Here is a 7518-nt window from a genome sequence, read left to right on the forward strand (position 1 = left end):
TTAGTGAAAAACATTTAATGAAAATACTATTAAAAGTACTGACAAAAAGTATACATCATGACATATGGTTCTGAGATATAAACTTAATTTTCCTAACAGACCCTGAGCATAGAATATCTTGAATTAAGGTAAAAAGGCTTAGCAGCAAACATGAATTATTTTTACAAATGGAAAGAAGATAAAATAAAGATGACAGACTTGTGAGAATAGAAGACTAAAACAAAGATTAACCATTTAAGATCAAAGGTGACTTCCCTAAGACTCTAAAGCTCAAATAGGAATGTTTAGAAGTGGATGATAGTGATAGTGTATTATCTTTATAATGATTAAGATTAATAAAAATTCATCAGAAGTAACACAATTAGGGTCCAAAATTGTTATTTTTAGTATTCTAATCTAGAATTAAAAGGAAAATGAGACAAAGTATTTTAACAGCTACATGCTAGAAATACAAAGCGGATAGTATTAGTAAGAACTCACTTAAAAGATGTGGAATAAAATTATCTCCTTCTGAGAGTTGGAGTAAAATTTATTTACTCTCCTCAACATAACATGACCCATGGCTTTAACAAAATTCTTTGTTTTCTCTGTGTACATTTGTATGAAATACTACAGCACTGCAAAGCTAATTAATGTCAAACTGAAACACTAAAATGTAATTATTACGAGGATATCATATTCAAAATTCAGTGATCTTCCCACTGATTGCATTAAGCATGAAATAGAAACCAACAGTTCTCAGAAAAAAGCAGGATTGTCAATTTCAGAAGTTTATGAACAGTAGTCCAGTAGTTAGAAACAGGAAACACTGTTGACCACAAAACAAGATTTATGGAAGAAATTTAAGGTGATGATTTGTAAAGTTATTTTGTACTTAAAGAATAAGAGAATCCAAGAGGATCATTTTAATCTGGCATATATTTAATCAGTTGATTTCAAGAATCTTCTTAAAAGTAACCAGATACAAAACAGACATTTCTACTAAGACACTAAGTCCCTAAGCTAATTACCATAAAATGAATGAGTTTGAAATATATGAAGGAAAATGTCACAGTATTTTATCCAAAGGGAGTTCAGGAACCTTTGTATAAGGAACACAGCTTCTGATCCAAAGGTACTGACATACATGCAATGATTATAAAATAAGTACATTCAGGATGGTGAGCAAACTTCTCCACTAACTGATTTTGTTCAGTACAGCTAAACAAAGCAATTGGTTTTAGGGGTGATGCCAACAAAACTATTACCACATAGTTAATGCTTCATTCTGAGAAGACATTCTGTTGCAAATTACTTTATTAGGAGTCAGATTGAAGAGATCCAATCAGAACAGGTCTTATTTATAAACGTTTTCCATAAAGAATGTTTTAATACATTTTGCTATTTCATTTTTAAAATCCAGTATCTAAAAGGAAGATAATTATGTTAAACACTAGTCACATATTCCTCTCAATATGTTCACTAAAATCCATCCTGAACTCAACGCCAGATATCTACAGTCACCCTCTCTAGTAAAGAGACTCATGGCTGAAAAATAAGTGTTTCAAAATTTAGAAAGTGAAGTAAGTGTGTATGCTTATTTATGTTTCTAGATCCCGGCTTCACTGGTTTGTTCATTCAACTCATTATTTGAGCACTTACTCAGGAGTCAGGAAGCGTGCTGGGACAGAGAAGAGGGCAGTGAACAAGGACAATTCTAACTCTGCTCTCAAGGACCTCACTGTCTAGTGGGGAAGACAGACTGGAAATAATATTTGCACAAAAATATTTCTTTCAAAATGGTGAAACAGAAAGCTTTCAAGACTTGGATCCAGACAAACCTGATCAGATCCTGCCTAGCAGCGAGCTTGGGACCATATTTTTACCATGCTTATTTTTAGCAAAATAGGAATTGTGACACCCACTATAGAGAATTCTTCTTAAGACTAACTGGAATAATGTCTGGGAAAGACCCGACAACTTATAGGTATTCAAACCATTCTGTTTCCTCCCTTATTTGCAGTCTCTCCTTATTTTCCACTCACATAATACTAGTCACAAAAGTCTGACAGTGAAAAACTCTTTTCCTCTATTATATTTAAGAAGTTATTTAATAAAAAATATCCACTTCAAAACAAAAGTTGAAATAATTTTCTTAGTTAATGAAGAAATTATCTCTATTGAGAATAAGTGTATACTGAATTTTGTTATCAGGTTCCTAGCCTGTTCTCAGTGTTCATCCAATTTCCTTACAATTTAAAACATTAAAAAGAGAATAACATTTTCATTGCCTTAGGGAAAACTAGATTTTATATTCAAAACAATAAAGCTCACAGAGAGGAAAGAATAAAGTATATACACTCTGAGCTATTTCCTCTTAGGTATAAGAAAGCCAAGTTTATGGTATTAAAATTTAGGTCTATAAAATCAATATAAATTTGACCAAAGCTAATGCAGTTAAGGCAATTGTTAGCAGTTTATAGAATAACACTTTTTTTGCTTACCAAGGTTGTTGGATAAAATAAAATATTAATCTTCATTGGAAATGTTCATGCATATTCAATTTCCTCTAGGGTTTTCTTTTAACTAAATTTTTAAGACATTAAGTAGAAGACTTAATCTTGCATGTGACATTATGAAAAATGACAACCATACTCATTCTTACATCTCTTCAGGTACTGATGGTGCTTTTCTAAACCCTGTAGAGTTAACTCTGAGCATCTGAATTTATTATAGTTCATTTTCATATGACCTTCCCTGGAAGAAGGTTTAGCATTTTGCTGATAATCTAAAATTCTGATGAGGAAAAGAATCTTGCTGCCTTTTCTTCTTGAGATGGAAAGAAAAAACAAAAACAGATGTCATAATAAACTTCAGAATAATAGCATCTTGTTGTAGGAAGGGAACTTCAAAGAAATAACTTAAACCAAATTCTATTATATTGATGAGAAAATTCAGGTGGTTTAAGGTCCTACTTCAAATCAGTAGCAGAGTCAGGACTGGAGTGCAGCCTATGGTGGGGGTAGGGGTGTGTATAGGAGGGTCCACACATGTGTCTGCGTTTCCCTATTTCCCCTGTATACTGAGTACAAATCAAACACTTCAAATTGTCTGCTTTACTAAAGGGTGGGAGGGAGGATTTTACTATATATCTCAAAGCAGTTCTGAATCCAAGTTTTAGAGTTCACACATGTGCTTCAGGCATTCCATGAACATCTAAAAAATTTATCTTATATCTTTTTAACTATTTTAAAACAGTAAGTAAAAGAACAAATCACCTGAACAACTAAATGTGTTAGATACCATATTTTAACACATTAGAAACTTCCCACATAGAAATCTCTACTGCTTAGTTAACTTCTTTTTCTGGAGGATTTGGAATAAAGCAGGGGTCACAAAGCAAATGACCTCAGGGGCCAAGGAGGTAACCCGAGGGACTGAAGTCAGGAAGGACCCAGCCCCATCTCATCCAGGGAGTTGATGGTTGCCTGAGGAAATACCGAGCCAGTGATGGCCACATTCTAATTCTCTCAAGAACAGAACTCAATGTCTTTATGAAATTATGGTAACAGAGAAAACAAGTAGTTAAGGATCCAACCAGTGACTGGCTTCATTATCACCTGCTCTAATTAACTGAGTTACTAACCAAGGTAAAAAGTCAAGTCAAACGAAAGAGAACAGCATAAGCAGCTAGAATGTCCCGGGACTAAATACATCTCCATCATTTAGAGGAGTTTCATGACCACCTGCAAGTACTTAAGGCAAAGAAGCCTCAATCTGCATCTGTCAAGTGGAGAACAACAGTACCACCTCATGGGATTCAGCACACATTAAATTAGATAATGTGCACAGATACTGTTGCAGAGTGCTGTGTGCCTAGTAAACGTCTTACTATTATCATCATCATTTATTTTGAGGTTGTTTCTTTAGAGCCATGCTGAATTGAGCCAATGTGATATAATCCCATAGCAAACAGACGAACACATACTATGTAAAAGAGAAATAAACCCCCAATAAATTCACATACACACTTGTCTTCTAATACAAATGTATTAAATGGCCCTATAACTAATTTACTTTCAATATGCTTATAAATTTAAAATTAGTTTTTATAGATATAATATGCACCTAATATAAAATGACAATATCCATAGGAAGAGAAACTATAGGATAAGATCCCCTGACATGGAAGACTGACTTGTTTCAGCTGTAGTTATTTATGTAGTACTTAGCATAACCTGCCTCAATTCTTGAAACTGCAACTGCTGTTGGCCCTATTAGACTCTGTAAAAGCTATCATTTTTAGATTAAGTTTTTGGAGACATCTGCATGTGATTTTTAAACTTTCTCCAATCTCATATTTTAATAACTTGGGATGCTTTTCTTCCCCACCCCACCCCCATCAAAGTACAGATAACCATCTGTTTCAACTAAGTTGTTCAATAAAATTGTTTCCACTTGTAAGAAGTGACACTTGTTAACATTAGAAGATCAATAGCCCATCAGGGCTTTCTGTTTCAACCAGCCTGTCAAACCCATTGTGCTGTCTTGGGGTAACCAGAAAAAGCACTAGCATAGCTTAAAGAATTTACAGCCAACATAGGAAAATGAGTTGAAAGTGCCAAAGATCACTTCTCTTCAAAGCTACTGTAAATTGAAGTTTGTGCATAAGATAGTTCATTACAATAGTAAGTAAACTGAACCAGTTTAGATGACCTTGAAAAAAAGGATTCAAATATAAGGAATTATATAGTGCCTTTGCTGTTCAGATTCAAAATATTTGTAAATTTATAGGCATGCTTCCTAAATAAATATAAATATATAATAGTAATCATACAGAGATAAACCCTTTCCTTTGAAAAGCTTGTAGGTCAAGGAAATAAATCTAAAACTTAAATAACACACACAATGCTCAGAAACGAGAGGAGACTCCAGTTAAGATAGAAATGGGAGGTTAGGGGCTTTTCTGAATCTGTACACAAGAACAATGGCTATATCCTCTTTTTTTTTTCTCCCAAGGAAGTTCTAAAGCACAGAGCATCATATTTTTCCTCAAAACGTTCACTAAGTCTGAGGTCTAAGATTGAAGGCCAAAGTTCAAAAATTGCTCTGGAGCTTTCTGATTTCATTTTTGTCACTCCTAATACTTATTGCATAAAAGGACTAATGTCTCAGCTGTCAGGGAGCACAGGAGAGATTATACTAAAGGAGCCTACACTATATTGTCAAAGGGCGGACTCCGAAATTGAAGCTGATTTCAGTAAGTTCATATTCATACAAATCTATCTGAAATCCACCTTGGTTTAGTTTTATTCCTTGACGATGTGGAGTATCAAAACTCATTTCCCCAAAGATCAAGATGTTGCCAAATTTCAAAAGAAGCCCAAAACACCTGGAGATGACGAACCCTTAGTATAACGCAAAGAATATATCTCACAAGACAACTAGGTTCCGAGCCCTCAGAAGAGGAAATGCTCAGGACTTCAGAAGCAGCGCGACCTCTCATTGCGAGCAGCGCTAGATGGCAGAAGAGGGTTGGTTAGGCGTCCAGGCTCTCCCGACGGCTCTGCCTGGAGCCGAGATCTGGGCTGCTCTCACCCTCACCTTCTCTTTAGTCTCAAAGGGAAGCTTTTAGGCGGACCTGAGTTCCAACAGCGGCCTCTCTTCATTAAGGGAAAACTTCTATGAGCTAAACACCACTTTTTGAAACTGTCACTGCATTGTATTGACTGATGGGATTAAGCCTGCATTTAAGGGACTTGGCTGGACGACCCTGTTCTTCACTCTAGCGGGTCACCTGTCGCGATACAGCCGCACATCACTAAGAGAAACACGCCCAGAGGCTGGTCACCCACCTGCCTCTCCTCCCAAAAGGCTGATTACTTACAAATGCCGACTCTCGGGAGGAAGCGCTGATGGCTGGAATCGGGTTTCAGCTGAAACGCTTAACTGGCTGGTCCATGGCGTGAAGAAGCAGTGCATGTTGGGATGCTGTTGTGATCATCTTCTGAGGTGGTGTTCACAAAGCGGGAAGATGTTCTTCTAGGAATCAAGCTTCAGCAGCCACCCAAGCTTCATTTCTTTTCTTTCAAAAATGAAAATAAGAGTACCTCTTTAAAGGGTCGTTATAAGGAGTAAATGAGATAGATGATCCAGGAAAAGGAATTGGTATGGTGCTTTGTGAGTAACGTACTCAATAAATGTCAGCTGTGGATATTACCGCCATCAAGTGGGACAGGGAATGGGAGGGGTTGATAAAACAAAGAACAGCCATTATTATCGTCATATTATTATTAAAACTCTCTTCACGCCCTCTGTGCTTCCTCTAAATCAGTTGACCTGGGGCTTTTGCAGGCACACGCTGTAATTTCTCCCCTCTCTTCAATATCCACGTCTCTTACTATGGACTCATATAAATGTGATTAAACCCGCCTCTGCCACTGACCAGCTGTGTAACCTTGGGCACCTGGTTTCATCCTTCTGAGCCTAGTCTTCTTTTCTAGTGTGAAAAACAAGTACAGTAACTTCTCTCCATAGATATTTATGAGAATGAGATGCCATACTGTCTGATACAGAGGAAGAATTCACCAGATATCCTTATTCTTAATAATTAATATTATCATTCACTTTGCTTGGCATATCCTCTCCATCTCAAAATCCTACCTTCTTTAAAGTTCAGTTTAAAAATCTCTTCCATTCGTCCAAGTCAGCCGAGGGGGGCTGAAGAGGGATTCGAGGTGAGCTGCCCAACAGGAAAAATGTGCGAGAAGCCGCCCTACTGCGAAGCAGACTGCGCGAGGGGCCGACAAGGAGCCAAACAGCACTTTATTCTAGTTCAACAAGATGGCGCGAGCGGCAGGCGGCTGCAACCGCGGCGCTCAGCACTCCCTTCCCGTTTAACAAGATGGCGCGTTCCCAGCGTGGCGCACTTGTCCCGCTTATATATATTCGGCCCGCGCATGCGTATTGTTCATAATGCGGAGTCACGCTACTGGCGCATGCGTAGTGTTTACGCTACTGGCACGTGTGTACATTTACCTCTTTCCAGGTGCAAGCTACTGTGAACTTTGGTCTGGGCCCCTAGGCCTGTTCACTTAAGGCTGCTGACAATCCGCATAGCCATTCTCTGATGTAACATATATTCTTATGTCTCTTACACGCTCTTCAGGAATTGAGAAATGAATTGGATTTAGCTCCTAGTATCAAGGAGCTCCTAGCATGGGAGCAGAAACAAGTTAAGTGTACAATGCTCTTAGTGCAATATAGTGGTTTTTTGTTTGTTTTTAATGGAGGCACTGGGGATTGAACCCAGGACCTTGTGCATGATAAACATGCACACTGCCACTGTGCTATACCCTGCCCCCTTCCAACATAGTGTTAAGTGGCCAAAGAAGCATTTATTTTAGAGATGGTGTTAATTTTACTGGAAGTTCTGAAGAATCTCAGAACCTCCAGAAAGACACTGACCTGAGGCCTGTCAGCCCACTTCACTCCCAGCAGGTGGGTGAATTAAGTCCTGAAGCAGGGATCTTGGCAGTG

At 37.7% G+C, this 7518-nt stretch overlaps 1 protein-coding gene across 3 annotated transcripts in view; it reads right to left on the bottom strand.

The window, feature by feature from the left end:
• Positions 1-6880, bottom strand: part of LRIG1 (leucine rich repeats and immunoglobulin like domains 1) — a 470674-nt gene extending 463794 nt beyond the window's left edge. For 2 of the 3 annotated variants that reach the window (XM_072941643.1, XM_072941641.1), the window contains exons 1-2: positions 6643-6869; positions 5867-6064 (exon numbers count right to left, since the gene is read on the bottom strand). The gene's annotated coding sequence lies outside the window, so the exon portion shown is untranslated. Of the gene's footprint in view, positions 1-5866; positions 6065-6642 lie in introns of all 3 variants that reach the window. The other variant, XM_072941642.1, reaches the window with a different exon arrangement.
• Between the last annotated feature and the right edge of the window lie 638 nt (positions 6881-7518).

This window comes from Vicugna pacos, chromosome 17 (assembly GCF_048564905.1).
Source record: "Vicugna pacos chromosome 17, VicPac4, whole genome shotgun sequence".
Lineage (NCBI taxonomy): Eukaryota > Metazoa > Chordata > Mammalia > Artiodactyla > Camelidae > Vicugna > Vicugna pacos.